This window comes from Amblyomma maculatum, chromosome 1, assembly GCF_055883805.1.
Source record: "Amblyomma maculatum isolate TAMU_Amacu chromosome 1, ASM5588380v1, whole genome shotgun sequence".
NCBI classification, from domain to species: Eukaryota; Metazoa; Arthropoda; class Arachnida; order Ixodida; family Ixodidae; genus Amblyomma; species Amblyomma maculatum.
In genome coordinates, this window is record NC_139344.1 from 340,720,415 (window position 1) to 340,737,481 (window position 17,067).

The 17,067-nt window shown below is 48.5% G+C and overlaps 1 protein-coding gene across 2 annotated transcripts in view; it reads left to right on the forward strand.

The window, feature by feature from the left end:
• The window catches only part of LOC146207588 (uncharacterized), a 332,089-nt gene that overhangs the window by 79,021 nt on the left and 236,001 nt on the right, over positions 1–17,067 (forward strand). The gene's annotated exons all lie outside the window — the stretch shown is intronic.

A 17,067-nucleotide genomic window follows, 5' to 3' on the forward strand; every position in this document is an offset into this window, starting at 1 on the left:
TCGGCATGCGTGATGCTGAGGAACTCTTAGTGATTTACTTTTTATTTTTCCTGCTCTCTATGTATGGACCTAAACTAATCGAAACTCGCGATTCGCACTATGTGCATAGTGCTGTTCTGCAGCCAATCTTCGTTCGCTTCGTGCTGTGGAGGCTGTTTGCTATTATTATTCTTATTGTTGTGCGCCTGATTTTAGCCTACAGCCTGAGATAGATTACCTTTGCGTGTCTCGAGACGTCAGAGAGATAGCAGCAAATTGCATGTGCGTTCCTTCTCGGCGCGTCCTCTGCAAAAAGGAGATCATGATTTGGAACGAAATCGGAAATAAGGTTCACAGATGCCGTCACGCATTCCAGCCTGCATGAGCCGTGGACTCAGCCCCAGACAGCACATGTCAGCCCACAGCGAAGTTGCTAAAGAGGCAATATATTATCGCCTTATCTCCCTCCTTCTTTCTTATCTCTCTCGCTGTCTCCATTAGGGCCCGAAAAGCACCCATGCAGCCTCGTTTTGAGGGATTTGCTAAAGGAGAAAATGAGATTAAAAAAAAAAAAAGCATAAAACGAAAACACGCACCCAGCGAAATGGGGTTCGCGCTGCTTTTCTTTCGGACCGCGACCAGGATTAGCCGGGGAAGACCAGTTTTTAAAGAAGACGAATTGGACTCCGCGTGCATTGAGAAATTCGGCCAAAGAAACGAAAATGAGCTTTTTATTGCTAGCCACTGCAGCACGCAAGCCTGCCACAGATAGCTGCGATGCCGGCGATACTCTCAGTCAGGCGGCTGTGTTGGGCGATGCCAGTGTTTTCGAGAGGAGGGCGGACACGGGCCGGTTTTATCGTGCTGAGCTCTGATTTTTCATTGCAGTGCCGGCCTAAATTAACGTGCATATATCAGAATATGTACGTGCATCTTATCCTCTACTAACGATAGTGGAAGCCAGTAAGACCGAACTATAGAGTAGCCTATATCAGGTATAAAACAAATAAAGCATCTTGAACCGTAACGAAAGATTTTCAGTAGGTGCTACTCATAACCGCTTTATGATTGCGAGGTGTTTACCAGCGGCCCAGAGCACGAAAACAAATGTTCAGGACTACGCATTATACTGTAGGACGTGTAGCACATGTTGTATACTTCGCAGCGGCCACACAGATGCGCCTATTTTAAGCAATGAAATGTTCTTACGCGATGCTATGTCATTTATGAGCTCTATTGCCTGTTTTTCTCTACACTATAGATCGCCAGATTGTACTGTACTCCCCCCCCCCCCCCTAAACAAACGACGTACGTACGTGTGTGCACACACACACACACACACACACACACACACACACACACACACACACACACACACACACACACACACACACACACACACACACACACACACACACACACACACACACACACACACACACACACACACACACACACACACACACACACACACACACACACACACACACACACACACACACACACACACACACACACACACACACGCACGCACGCACACAAGCCATGCGTGCTCATCGCCTTGCGGAACACCCGCATCCGTTGATTCCCAACTCATTGCCGATCGACAGTGCGAGCTGTATTGTGCACGTGTCCGAACCAAAGCTGCTCGTTGCGGGCGACGGTCCCCTGACAGCCCCACTGTTTGGACATGGCGTTGCTTGCGACCTGTCGGGCGCAGTTAGTTAGCGGCGAGGTCTGCTCTCGTTTCGAAGAACTCCCCCCACTCCGTATAATGCTAATGACGCTTGTTATTCAAATGAAGCCCCCCGCTGCTGCACGGAGAAAGTTCCGACAGCGGTGAGTTGTGGCCGACAGCCTTTGAGGTCGGCGGTGGAATTAGTGCGCGTGCTTCTGTGCGTTTAGCTGAGCGGTACTAGCCCTATCGATCAGGATCTGGCCCGCTCGCTACTGGGTCAGGAAACGTTTTTAACGAGTTTGAATATGCGAATGCAATTAGTCCGTCCACCGAGCGGTGGCCTTTTGCGTCGTGTAGCGCGCTAAAAGGGCCTCTCTCTCTCACTTACAAAAACAAACTGTAGAGAAGGTTTGTTTGTTTACTTGCGCAGCCGCCACTGAGTATTAACATAACGCACACCGAAAAATATGTCGAGCATGTGATGTTATTTCGCTGATATTTTGCGTGTTCACCCCTGTCCCGTCATTTCTTTCATTTCTTTACTGCATCACTGCTACAGCAATCCCAAGTACGAAGTCGTTGCTGGAGGATTTCCTACGCCGTGTGTATATGGTCGTTAACTTGACTGTTACTGAGGTGCTCATGTAGGTTTACTTGGTTCATAGAGCGGTTGACTGGAGCATGTTATTATTATTATTATTATTATTATTATTATTATTATTATTATTATTATTATTATTATTATTATTATTATTATTATTATTATTATTATTATTATTATTATTATTATTGTTATTATTATAGCCCTTCGCATGCACTGCTCGAGGTCGCTTAGGGCGTTACTAGTTATCGCCCCGCTGGGGTGGCGCAGTGGTTACGGCGCTCGACCACTGTTCCCAAGGACGCGGGATCGAATCCCGGCCTCGGCGGAAGCTTTCGATGGAGGCGAAAGGCAAGGCGCCCGTGTGCTGTGCGATGTCAGTGCACGTTAAAGAACCCCAGGTGGTCGAAATTTCCGGAGTCCTCCACTACGGCGTCTCTCATAGCCTGAGTTGCTTTGGGACGTTGAACCCCACAAACCAAACCAACTAGTTATCGCGGCGTAGGAAACACGAGAAACACTACAAAAGACACGGTCGTAAAGGGTTCACATACTCTAGCTCTGCGATGCTCCAGTTATTTGGCACTATTTTTTTTTTCTTTTGTCGCTTGAATCTGCCTATTTTGCGACCGCGCAGTTCTCTCTTTGCCCAGCCAGGGCGGCGCAGTGGTTACGGCACTCGTAGTGTCCCTGTATATTATACAGGAACACTAGGCGCTTGACTACTGTTCCCAAGGATGCGGGATCGAGTCCCGGCCTCGGCGGCCGCTTTTCGATGGAGGCGAAAAGCAAGCAAGGCGCCCGTGTTCTGTGCGATGTCAGTGCACGTTAAGGACCCCCAGGTGGTCGAAATTTCCAGAGTCCTCCACTACGGCGTCTCTCATAGCCTGAGTCGCTTTGGGACGTTAAACCCCACAAGCCATCCAAACCAGACTTTTCTTTTTTTTCTTTGCTTTCGTTTTGCCTTGTGATGATTGCAGGGGCCGCAGACATCGAGTTTGATTTCCGACGCGTGGAGAGGCATACAGCAAATACACTGCAGTTTCGCTATATTCAACTCCATTAACTCGAACTTCCGGCTTATTCGAACATACTTTTTGCTATCATCAGCAGCTCATGCGCTAAAAAGGCCCCCATTAATTCACAGTTCTCCTGAATAAAGTGAAGTTTATTTCCTCACGTATGAAGCGCGACCCAAAGTGGAACGGAGCAATGTATACACTGCAGTTCTCTCTATCTTGGGGCGCGTGTGCGGCGTGCCCTTTCATCAAGCTTGGCCGGTATCATTACGGAGAAATGCGCGGCCTTCCCTTTCAACTGCCTGCCCCGTGACGTGTGCCGTTCGTTCGAGGCCCGACGTTATTACAAGGTGTGATGTGTTCATCGTCAGGCGGCCGGCGCATCTCCGCGGTCTGTACGATGTGCCGAGAGAGCACGCGTCGAGGGTCATTTGCGGCGCCAGCGAGTGGCTGGTTGTGCTCGAGAGCAGTCGAGGCCGCTATGCTGCCACGCCAAGGCCAACGGGCCTCTGATGGCTTCGGGCTTCAGGGAGAGCGATGCCGAGGTCGTGATCAAATTGGGGTTGTTCCCTTGGGTACATATCGGCAGCAGTGACCGAAATCGATTATGCCAAGAACTGCAAAGTTCTGCCGGTGGGTTCTTTCCCTGATTAATATTTTCAAAGTACTCGCCTTTGTAGGAACGGCGGGGTGAAAATATGGAAGGGCTAAGTTTTTCAGGTCTATTTCAAATTTTTGTAGGACGCGATAATTTCTGCGAATGTGCTACCATTTTGCGATGTCAACACGCGTCAAGAACCTCAGATGGTCTAAATTAATCTGAGTCCTTCAACTCGATCTCACTCGTAGACCCATCTCCCCCTTGTGTCACTTCAGGGCGTACCGCATAAAAAAATTCTATTAATGGGATAGCATTAGATCTCACATGAGCGGAAACACCAGGTGGCGTCCTGGGCTGTCAGAAACTTCTCCGATTGGTGGGGAGGTTGATGATGTCACAAGATTAGGAGACATAGTCGAAAGCTGATTGGTCGTCAGAGTGTGTGACGTCACGAGACCATGTGAGAGCCGAGTTTGCAGATGTAGTTTGCAGAAGCGCTTGTCACAACTCGCAATAGCGGGTTTGGATGCGCAACCAATTCTACTACAAGTTACGTATACGCAAGTCTAGTATACGCAGGCCTACTGTAAGTGCTAAAAAAATTGAAATGAAAGAAAAGCGACAACAACACGTCGGGCAGCAATGACAGAGTGTAACATCAACTTTGCTGGTATTGCTAACGCATTGCGCTCATCCCCATAATTTTTCTGTCACTGGATTTACTTACGACGCTGCTTCCTGTTGTGTATACCTTGCAGTCTCTAAGGGGACCTTGTCTCAGCGATGACAGATTTATTCTATATTTTCACTGGATTTACTTATGACGCTGCTTCCTGTTGTGTAGCTTGCAGTCTCTAAGGAGAGCTTGTCTTAGCGATGACAGACATTCTATATTTCAGTGCGGTTGAGCCCTTCGCATGTCATCGTATAATCGCGGAAAGTGGAAAGCGCTGTTGTTCTAGCTCACCTGAAAGGACTAGCGAGGCAGTGTCATCGACGTGTCAGTAACAACGCTCGTATTATTTTTTCGTTTTCGCTTGTATTCTCCCCGTTGTCTTGCTTTCTATTTTTTCTCTCTCTCTCTCCCTGTCTCTGTCTCTTTTTTTTTTTTTTCTCCTGCCCGCGTGCTGTCAAGGGAACCGCGGCGCCCTGCAGGGATTTCGCATTTTCTCCGCGTTCCTGCGACGTGGCGACGTCTTGTCGGGGTTGATTTTCGGGGTAAATCCTCGGCGAACGAGACACGACTTGCTCGCGCGGGCGGGCTGTCATGACTGCGAGGTCCGGGTGTCACCATTTGAGAAATGTTCTCTCGCATTCGAGGAATTTCTTTTTGCTCTCCTTTTTTTGTTATTTGACGCAGTGCGCTTTTTGTGCGCCTCGCCGCGCTGCTATAGAGATGAGGTTTACAGCCTATTGACTGAGAAAATGTGAAATGCATACGGTTTCGCAGTTGGGTTTGTTTTGCCGCTGTGGAGCTGTACGGAGGCGTAGTTTAGCGTGTCCATCTATGGCAAAGTTTAGCGTACACTGGCATCGTAGAAATCGCACGAGCTGTTTGCAGTTTACCTCCACAGAAATGTGGCTGCCGCCCAGTCCAGACCTCACTACCTTGAGTCAGCAGCAGAGCTCCATATAATCCGCACGGAACCAATCATGAAGTGCACTCGTTTTCCCTGCTTTGACTCGCACAAAATTTCTGCATTTTTCTCTCGGATGCAAACAAGTACATTAAGAAAATGGCAGAAGAAACATAACGCTCCCGGTTTATTTAAGCCTCAGCAAGCAGGATTATGTCTAGAGGGGATGGGATGGGTTGGGAAAGGAAGTGTGTTAGGAGATGCTTTTCGTACGCAAGAAACTTCCCACAGGAAATCCGCCTCGGTTGCACTTTTTTTTTTTTTTTTTGACAAGAGCTTGAAAAAGGCGTCGCTTGTGAAAACAAGAGAGCTGCCACCTCCTCTTATATATAACCTCAATATAAATATAAATATATAAATTATAAACTATAAATCCGCCCCGCCAGAAAGCGTTTCCCGCTTATGCGTCAAAAGTCTCGAAAACGCACTCACGAGAACGAATAGTGTAAAGCCGAAAAGTGCAAAACGCGAAATGCGGCTTAAGATGCCACGCACCGACATCTGCAGCTCTGGAAGTTCTGTTATGGGTATTCCAGGGGACGGTCAACCCAAGCGGTAATGCCATTTTCGGCGACAGCCTGGCTTGGCGTCGAATGTTTCGTAACTTTAGGTATGAGTGTTTACTGCTAACTGTGTACAAATGTGTGAAGATGTGTTTAGTTTGGAGTGCGTTAAAGCGTTGTGAAGGGGAGGGGGGGGGGGGGGGGTGCGCAGACTTTGAAAAGCAACGACGACGCCAAGATGTCGCTGTCGCTGAAAAAGTGAAGCTAACCAAAGTCAGTGTAGTATTGGGTGCACTGAGTGACCGAAGCGCATGGAGCAGTGACTAAAAGAAGATCGTCCGGGACACGACTTCCATGGGACACAGTGGCGCGTCTCCCGCGTCCCTCATGTCAGAGCAACAGGGCACGCCAAAAGGCGGCTGCAGGAGAGGAGTGTCCGTACCGAATGTGCTGCTCTCTCTCTCTCTCTCTCTCTCTCTCTCTCTCTCTCTCTCTCTCTCTCTCGCCGCCCCAATCTTGTCGCGACGACGACTCAGACCAGAGAAGTGCTCGTCTTTCGAAACCTCACGGGACATTTTCCTTTGCTACGACGAAGGCGTACTACTACGACTCCGGGTAGCAGCAACGAGGGAAGCGAGGCCGAAAGAATCTCTCCTTCGTACTTACCCCAGGCTATATAGCAGCGTCCAAAGAAGATGTCTCAGCAACGGCTAGCCGAGAGGAGAGCGCTCCTAACCTCGTTTTCACGAGCTGGGAGCGACGGCCAGCGGGCCCGCTCGCTTTCTTCGAGCATCGCGCTCGGACGCCCCTCTCAATCTCCCGTCGTATTCGGCGCCGTGGCTCCTGTTTCTCGTCGTAATACACTCGGCGAGCCTTGTTTTGCAGCGCGTATGCCGCCAAAGCGGGAGATGATGAAGTTTCATTTTTGATTTGCCGCGACTTTTTCTGCCGCTGCTGTCGCCCGCTTCCTCCCTCAGAGAACGAAGAAGAGAGCAGGCGAGCAGCGCAATTTTGGCTCGCGTCGCCAGTCTTCTTTATGCTGCTCTCTTTACATTTTTTTTTTTTATATCTGCACTTCACTGTTGCGGCTTCAGCGCCGAGACGGCACGCGGTATATACCTGAGGGCATGTAAGAAACGTGGGAGAGGGAGCCTGATCGGGATGAAGAGGGAAGGGATAGAGGGTGGGTGAGCGGGGAGATTCTCTGGAATTTGGGGAACGCCGTGGAGCGCGAAAGGATCTCACGACGATTCACTGTGACAGCTCTTCGGCTGCGTTCCAAGGGGTACAGACCTCGGGATTCGTTTCCTCGCTCCCTGGGAAACGCCAGCGCCCTGCTCTCTGTAGCGGCTTTGGGGAGGAGCGAAACCAAGTGGGACGGATCCTCGTGCTGCCTTTTCGCTCGCTCTTGCTTCGGGTCGTGCTGACTATTTCTCGCTTTTCTCTTCACTTCGCTTCCACGTCTTGCGCGCTATTTGTCGCTGCTATCTGGTCGTGTTAGGGGTTGCGCGCGAGCATGCACGACTTGTGCAAGAAGAAAGAACGAGACGGAAGAGCTTTCGCGTGTCAGCTGTGGCTTCGACTGCGTTTGGGGCTCCTCTATGGAAATGCATTACGACTGGAAAGTCTCGCGTCGATTTATGTACACTTCACTTCCCAAGGCACCCTTGCGTAGATTTGGAATTGGGTGATGGCTTACCTATTTTTTTTTTTTTTTTGTAGATTTTCCTCTTTTTTTTTTTTTTTTTTTCTAATCACAGCTCTTATATGTGCCTGTTCGGGCCGCGTTACCGCTGTCGGTGTAACCGAGAGAAAGGGAGCCACGAGCTCTGCATCGGTTGCTCGTGAGAAAAGTAGAGTGCTTTGTAACTGCACTTTACATACAAGCGTTTCTCAAATTGCTTGCTTGAATATACCGCAAAAACGCTTATATAGCGGCGCTCAAATTTTTCTATAGGGAGTATCGTAGTCGTCCTTACGATTTTTTACTTTTTTTTTTTGTAATACTGTGCGAATAGCAACAGATACAAGTTCAATGTACATTGCTTCAAGCGACTGCAGACATGCATTAGTGATGAAGCTGCCGTATTAATTCTAACTGCGGCATATCCCTTGAGGAAAATGAAAACTTCGTTGGTGGTCGGGGGCATAGTATGCGGGAGTGTACTTCTGTTCGTGTTAATTTAATTATTGATGGAGAGATTCAGTAGAATACACATTTATGACTCTGGATAAATCCCGAGGCATAAATATGTATTCTGCTTAGAACATGCGTACTTTCCTTTGTAGCCGTACGTAAGTGCGGCTACAAAGGAAAGGTATACCGCTTTCGCAGAAATTTTCTCAGAAACTATACAACTTTCCACAGTAGCCGTATGGCTCCGCTTGTGTGGATGTCAATGAGTAATTACTCCATTATTGCAAATCTACTCCACCTTGGGGGATTCCCCTAAATATCTGACGAACAAACAGTAGTTTCCGCTGGAAACGCCTTTGACGACTTGGAATCGAGGTTTTGCTCGAGGATGGTCGCGAGCTAAAACTGCGGCCGCCTTCGAAATTCTTTGCCAAGCATCCTTTATACGCCAGGCAGCGCTGCTGGGGTGGCTGGCCGGAAGGATGCTCGCCCGAGATTATGAGTATAGCATCGAGTCAGTCATGCTGGGGAAAAAAAAAAGAAAAAAAGAACTGTCCCGCCGGAAATTCAGGCGCATTAGAAACTTGCAAGAGCCGAAAGGGAAAGAAGTATTGACCGACTAAAACACGCTGTAGGCACGACGAGAAGAAGGCAAGCAAGCAAGCAAGGAAAAAAAGAAGAAAAAAAAAAAATAACGGCCAGTGGCACGAAGCGGCTGCTCTCACAACGCACGAAGAAGCACCAGAACGCGCCAACTTTGGGCCGCCGCCCTCGACACGGCGTAATCCGGGAAATTATATACGACACTCTTCCTTTCTTTCCTTTGCGTTATGCGTTTATTTTTCGCGCCTTCCTCGGCGTTCCTGCTTCTCTTCGCTTTTCCCGCGACTTGCTCGAACCGAAGCTAGAAGAGAAGGAAATTATTTCTTAGTCTTTCGCCATCCGCATCCTCTTTGTTACGACTCGAAGCATGTCGAGGAGAGAGAAAGAAGATTGTGAAGGTGGTGAAGTATGGAGAGGAGGAGGACATGGTGCGAGGAGAGCTGAAGCTTGCCGCCTTTTATTACTGGAGAGCGCGGCTTTGATCTGCTTCTGTCCTAGTGAAGGAGCTCTGCTGCGATGCGCCTGGAATCTCCGCCTCCGACGGCCGTAATTCAGGAACAAAAGAAGGGAAAGGGTGATAAGAAGCGGAGCGGACGACGGCGGACGGTACGGAGACAAAACGAGATTCAAAGTGGAGAAGGAATCTGCCGAGGAGCCAAGGAGGAGTGTGTGGCCGGGGACAAGGCAAACACTATGATGGGAGAAACGAAAGATGATGAGAATGAAAAAATAAAATAAGGGGGGGGGGGGGGGGGGTGACAGTAGGTGAAGAAAAGATAAAAGAGCGAAGCGAAGGAGGAGGCCGCCGTGCGCCTCGGCGACTCGCTGGCTTGTCCTGGCTCGCTGCCACTTTTGCTTGGCTCCGCCCGTCGTGCGACCAATCCAATTTTGCAGCGCGCCATTTCGCAGTCGAGTGCCTCCTGCCGCCGTCGCGCTTAGCGAGAGAGAGGAGGTAGGGAGACGGGGAGGGATAACTGCTGCTACACACCTCCACTGAGACAGTCTAAGAGCAAAGCCAAGAAAGACGACGATGACACAGTTGCTGCTTCTCTGCCGTTACCGTGTCTGTACTACGGTGGTTTGTACTGATAATGAATGTCACACTGTTGACATTAGGGATGCTGGTTGGTTCACAGGAAGGGAAAGGCGCAGTATCTGTCACACTTGTAGCTATGGACACCTGAACCGCGCCGTAAGGGAAGGGAGGAAGGTGGGAGTGAAAGTGGAAAGAGAGAAAGGGGAGCCGTAGTGGAGGGCTACGGAGTAATTTCGACCACCTGGGGATCTTTAACGTGCTTACAGCCAAGAAAGGCGAGGATACGTTACGAATGTCTAGCGTGTAGCCGCAAGAGGCAATCGTTCAGCAAGAGCGAGAACATGGTCCGGGATGCTGTTAGGTTGCATCTTGGCATATTTTATAGTGAGTGTGGATTAACTCACCATTAAAGGAACACTACCGCCAACTAAAAATGTCATATAGACACGTACCCCGCCCTCATCGACATCTCAACGTTGGTCAAGCACATATACATCATATACGATTCAAACGAACACTCTTATTACACCTTTTTCGAAAATTCCATTTCCGTCTTCGTTCTGTTCCAACTGTCCTGCGCTGTACTATATGCCAATCCAGAACACTGCCTCTCCTCCTGTCCTGTCGCCCAGTCCAGTCACTACATCCTGGGAGAAATCGAGATATAGTTTGGACCCAGCGCTATTCTTTTTTTCTTGCTTAGGAAAGTCTCTCTGTGGCGTCTCTCTCCCCCATCTGATTTCAGAGTTCTCTTCGACTTGCATTAATGCAGGCTTTCTTTTTTATAAATATTCACGTCAAGCTCATGCAGGCTCAGCCACTGGAATGAGACGTATATGGTCTTGACGTGCTTACAGGTAATTTGTAAGCAGCGAGCAAAGCGCGAGGCCGCGAAGATTCCGCGATGGCGAGACCAGCTGGAGCTATGACTCAACAGCTGCCCGCCTTATCGAGTAACGCCTCTACGGAAGCTCTATGTATAATGTGGCAAGTAGGGCTGTGCGACCGGGAATGGTGGATAAGGCGGGCGGGAGTGAAATGGAATTCAGGTCGGAAGTTTGGGATTGAAGGGTGGGCACGGACGTTAGCTGTGGAAGGCGAGAGGAAGTTGGTGAAATGAGTTCAGCAAGCTTTGGCTATAGCTTCGCGCGGTATCGATGCTTTGGTGAGGTCCTTTTTCGAGGCTTGCCAACGTGTTTACGCTCGCTACTCGAAGACCGGGCTCCATATGCTTCGATTTATGACACCGTGCAGATGCGAGCGCTCGGCGAGGCAATAAGTTTAAGTTTCGTAACCATGGAAATGGAGGGAGTACTTTTGGTGCCGCATATTCGTGCCTCGCGGGCTGACTGAAAGCTTCACTGTTCTTATAAGTGCATGGCAATGTGCCTATGGTTTAGCGTTATATTTGCACGCAAGCTTAAAGGGCGGCTGAAAACTATAGAGAGCACTTAATTCGCATCGTCTGCATCAGTTCTGCGTCAGTAACTCTGGGATTGATTCCGATATATATAGGACCTCAACTGTTGCTGTAGATTGTTTTTTACACCGTCAATCAACTGGCAACTTTTGGCGTTCCATCAGGTACAGTGTAGTTTTTTCAAGGTGGTTGCAGTAAGCATAAAGTGCATCCTGTGCAGTCGACGCTGTATGGGCAAGGGCGTAAGCTGCTGATGCTCGTGACTTTTCACTGGCGACCTATGTGCACCGTGCCAACTACGATGAATAAGGCTCATTTGACACAATATACAGAGTCTTTGGCGCAGCCGGATAAAAATGCCAACAGTAAGGTACAACGCTTTGCCGTTTGCTGCCATTGCCGGGCCTATACACAGCCGCATTCGCCGTATACAGTGGATACCGTGTAGTTAGCGTATTTACCGCACGAGGGTGCTAAAACTTTGTAATTATACATTTGCGTTGCGCTTGATTCCGTGTATGTTTATTTGTTTACTAATATGAGATGCCTCCGATTGGTCTTTACCGAGGTTGTTGGCTGTCTCACGGTTCCTCGCTAGAGGACGAATTATTCCCTTAGTAAGGCTCGAGGCCGGTGATCGCCCTTCTGCCCGAAATGTTGCCATCCTTTTGTAAAGCGCTCGCATTTCTCTGCTCCTGACCTGTCCTCCTTTGTCTTGAGAGAGAGAGAGAAAAAAAAAAGAGTGAGTTAAATTCTATATTATTGCAACACATGTTCGAGCCACGTCGACACCTTATTAGGTGTGGCCTGATGTCCTTGATGCTCATCGCGGATTATATTGCTTGAAATGCTATGAATATTGGCAGCCACGTGGGGCAACAGAATGGCTCATTGTTCCGAACGAGGTGTTGGAAGCATTCTGGAGTTGGAGTGGTCCAGCTAAGCCATATTGAGGGAAGTGTCGGGAGGTGCAGTGAGGAGGACATACGAATGAAGTGATGGAGGCGGTCTTAATTCCTCATGCCCCGAACACAGTCGCTAGGACAAAAAACCTTGACTTATGGCGTAGTTTTGGTTTCAGAGCTTCGCCGCCAGCCCATGGCCACGCCAAACCCACTGCGCGCCGCTTTCGTGTTCCGATTGGCGCGTCGCTGGTCTTTATTTTTCTTTTCAGAAACAGGCTTTGCACACTATATCTTTTCGCATGGTGCTGGGTCGGTCAGATATGTATTTGTCAGTTCAAAGACCATAGATTACTACGAAGAAAGAAACTAGGAAGAACAGCTTTTGCCTAATTATCTTTTCTTGTTCGCACTGTAACAGATAGATATTCGATTCGATATTCGGAGCCACTTTTCTTCTTCATATTGACACTCATGTCTATTTCGGTGTATTCTCCATAGCGTGTTGGCTACCTAGGAAAAAAAAGCTGCCTCTAGGACTAGAAAAATTGTCCCTAGATTTCAAGGACACTTGTCCCTAGGTATGACGTCACATAAGGTACGATGTCACATCCGTTCACAAATTTCGATATTCGGAGCCACTTCTTCATATTGACATTATACGGCGAAAGCATTTCTTGCCTCATGAGCGTCTTGACAGGATCCTGTGAACGGAATCTGCGAACGAAGTTTGTGAACGGATGTGACATCGTACCTTATGTGACGTCATACCTAGGGACAAATGTCCTTGAAATCTAGGGACAAATTCTCTAGTCCTATTTTTCCTAGGTAGCCATCACGCCATGCAGAATACACCGAATAGACATGAGCTAGGGACATGGCGTCACACCGCCTCAAAAACGCAGAGTTCGCTTCCCGCAGACTTTAGCGCAATGTTCGAGTCGCCAAGCACAAGTGGAATTGCGCTATGCTTGAACGGTTAAACCGAAGAGCGACGGAAGCACAGCCGCCGAACACTAAGAGAACCGCGTATATGCGAGGCTTTCGCCTTACCGCACGTATAAGAGTACTTAAGTGCACTCCTGTAATTTTTCCATTCATATTTGAAAGTTTAAATAATTTGAATATTCAGAATTATTGACCCCATCTTAAAAAAAAGAAAAGAAGAAGATATTCGTTTAGTTCCCGAAACAGGCATGCATTTGATTTCAGAACCGCTCGTGGTTACCCCCTGCCAGACATGGCCGGAGTTTGAATTACAGTAATGAAATTAGTGTAATTTAATTACTTTGTTCGGTAATTTGTAATGTAATGAATTACTTTTTCAGTTTGGTAATTTTGTGATGTAGTGAATTACTTTTTGGTAGTAATTTCGCAGCAAAGTAATTAACTCCTCTCGAAATTACTTTTAGTAAAGTGCGCCATCACTCCTTCAATAGACAGCAAAGTAGAGTGCGCGAAAGCAGGAACGACGTGCTGCAATCCGAAGCCAGCGTAACGGATTGGCAAAAGGAGACAGAATTGAGCAGAACTATAGTCAACTATAATACTCTGGAGAACAAGTTGTTGTTTTCTTTAATAGCTTTACTTAGTTTTTGCATTTATGGAAACTAGAAAGTAATTTCAAAGTAATTGAATTACTCAGTAGAAGTATTTGTAATGTAATTTCATTACTTTTGGGGAGCAGTAATGAGTAATGTAATTTAATTCCTTTTCAAAAGTAATTTTGCCATGTATGCCCCCCGCAACTTGCACTCTCTGTTGACACACTGTGACTCGATCTCTGTGGTAGAGAGGCGAGGTCTATTTCCGTTCTGAGAGTAACGAGACGGAGATGGATGTCAGCGGGATGCAAACACAATCGTCTAGATCAGAGGATGTGCAGACGTCGGCTGCTCGGTGCAGGAAGAGGAGGGATGAAGGAAGCAGTGTTGTTGCGATGCTGGTCTCCCGCGCAATACACGCTCGCGCCCTCGCAGCTGACATCAATTATTCACTGCCGACGGCATGCGCTCGCGCCGCGGTCCCGGCTTGCCTAGTTGCCGGCTCTGGGCGCGCGCGCTCGGGCCATTAGCGTCGCCGCCGACGCGCAAGCAGATAATGAGCTTCTCGGATGTGCGTGGTGGTTCCTGTGCTGCCGCTACATCACTGCCACTTGCTGCTAATGAGGACGGAGGATCAACAAATGAACAGCATGCGGTGGGCGGAGAGCGTCGAGATGTGTGTGCGTGTGTCGCGTACTGTAACTTTCCCGCACTGCGTGTATTGGTTTAGCTGCGCGCGCCATCACAACCGTATACCCTCCGCGGCTAACGCAGCCGGCGGCGTATTCTGCTGCGTCGGGCACTTCGGTGTGCAAGCGCTGCTGTGGACGACGCGGTTTTCGTTTTCGGATTGGCAACGGTTAATCGTCCCTCGTTCACTGGGGCCGATGTGCGGAACGGACATTCGTGAGCTGTAATTCGCGCCGCTCAAGGCATATTCCAATTAATCGGTTAACCCCGACGTGCATATGATTGTTTGCTCGATTTCAGTTCGTTTCTGAGGAAGAATATTATGGTAGTACTTTAATGGAAGCGAAGGCCCGCTCCTCAATTTTCTTGTAGAATAGCCTAGACAATAGTGTAGAATACTGTAGAGATGACGCACAAAGACATTACATGTTGTGAATGTATAAATTCTGAAATCCGCTAGAGCTGTTACTCATCCTCCGTCACTGCTGCTTGCCGCATACGTCGGGCACTGTGCAGCCGCTAATGCTTCATATTGGCGACAAACTTCCGTGGTCGCCCTCTCCGCTTGAGGAGAGTTTTCACTAAGGCGTTGGTTCAAACTTCATTCCAACCTGATGCACGGGGAGCTATCTGGACGCGTCTGAACACAACCAAACGCACTTTCGAATTTACATTGAGACAGCCAGAGCGCTCGGCCGTGCATGTATACCTATCAGAAGGCAGAATGCGAAAATGGCTGCCTTCTGATATCTTGGTGCACATCAGACAGTCCCGAATGGTCTAAATTAATCCTGGAGCGCTCTACACATCCGAAGCTTCATAGCCTATATACAGCATTGCCTCGCGATGCAAAGGCTTATTAGCCATTCACTGTCCTGCCTTTGTATCTAGTTCGTCCCTTTAAGAGCGCAGCTGGCGTCGACTGCTTACGTCACCGACAGATGAGAGAAGAAAAAAACATGGAGAAAAAAAAAAAGCGGAGAGTGAGCTGGACAGAATCACCTGCCCTCCGACTGGTGCAGCCCGGTGTAAGTGCGGCGGTCGGTCAGAGAGAACCCGACGAACGGTTTTGGTGTCACCTGCCCGCGCCGACGCAGCCGCTCAGTCCGTAGACGCGCAGTTGCCCGCGACGTGCTTGCAGCACCGCCGTGCGCGGCCGTTACGAGATCGTGCGAAGCTCGGGATATGTTTCTCAAAAATGGATTTCTGTGGCGGAGTCTTCCGAGTCGGTGGAGAAAGGTATAGGGCAGCAATTTCCATGCATGTTATGAAATGTAAAAACACTTTCTTTCTGGTGCCTGTATACGTATATAGGTTTGCAATTTTTTCGCTGATTGTGCTACGGTATATGAAAATGAGCCGTTGAACGTGCGGCAGCGGGCGTTCCTGCACGAGCGTTGGCGGGCTTCGGAGACGTGGCCTGCTCGAGACGGTATATTCTACTGTGCTTGATAGTATAGTCTTTACTATCAGAATGGACTGACCCCGAATCCTTGCGTACCACGATTCGCATGTGTTCTCGTTTTTAGACAGAAACGCCCCCCTCTCTTTCCCCCCTCGCTCCATTTCTCCTCATTTAATTACTGCGCACATTTCAATCTAGCGAAAGGTTTGAGAGAGGTACGAGCATAGTATTTTTGCTTTTGTGCTAGTTGCTGTCGCGAACTTTGAATTGTCGAACCGTCCAGTCGGATCTGCAAGCATGCAGACACGATAGGCCAAGCACGGTAACATCGTCTGGCGATATAGAAGGTGCAGCAAAAAAAAAAAAAACAAAACAAAAAGGATAAAGTAAAATATGAATATGCTTCTGTCATCTACCGTGTTGTCCATCCCCTGTTATGATAATTTTACCCATTTGAAATTTGTGCGGGAAAAACCAGTTTACCCACGGCACGCCATGTACGTTTTGCGCGCTACAAACGTAACGCGGTTTATGGGCGTGCGCGGATATGCTCTATACATGCCAACAATGAGACGTGGAAACTTCACAAATAGATTAATATTTCGCAAGCGGCGGATATGCACAGGCTGCAGACAGCTACGCCGTATTTGCTGAACCTTGACTTGAAGCCTAGTGACTGCCAGAAACCTCAATGTTTGCTGGGGTTTCTCTCTCGGAGTTAGAATTATTTCACCCATCGACGTTCTTCAGTTCCTTACGGCGCAGATTTGCGCGTGAAAAAAGAAAAAAAAAAAGTCGGCGATTTGTTTATTAAAGGATTAATAACACTCGTATACCGGATCAAGAAACGAGAACAGCGGGAACAAGAAGAGGCACTCTCGAGCCACCAGTTTTAAAACTTGCGGTTGCCGAAGTAAGGCGAAAATGTGTATGTGAGATGCGTTACGTGGCAGGATGCTCCTAAAGAAAAAAGAACAGCGAAAAACGAGAGCATATAGAAGTAGAGTTAACTGCGACAGTCACTATAGCGATATGTTTTCCTCCTAGTTATCGGTAGCTTGAAAACTCGTGACGCTTTGCGAGACTGTGATGTAATTAGCTCGGAATTAAATGCATAGGCTGCATTTGGGACTCCTTTTCATTCGCATGTTCCGCGGCGCCTGTAGCTCACACTTTACAGAGCATTGGCAAAGTGGCACATGCAGTAACGGTAGACGGTATAGCATTACCCGAAAACTCTCTAATATTGGCCCTGGCAAACCTGCGCTGCCACGCATTTTGTGCTGATGCCCGTAGCAGCAACACCAAACTC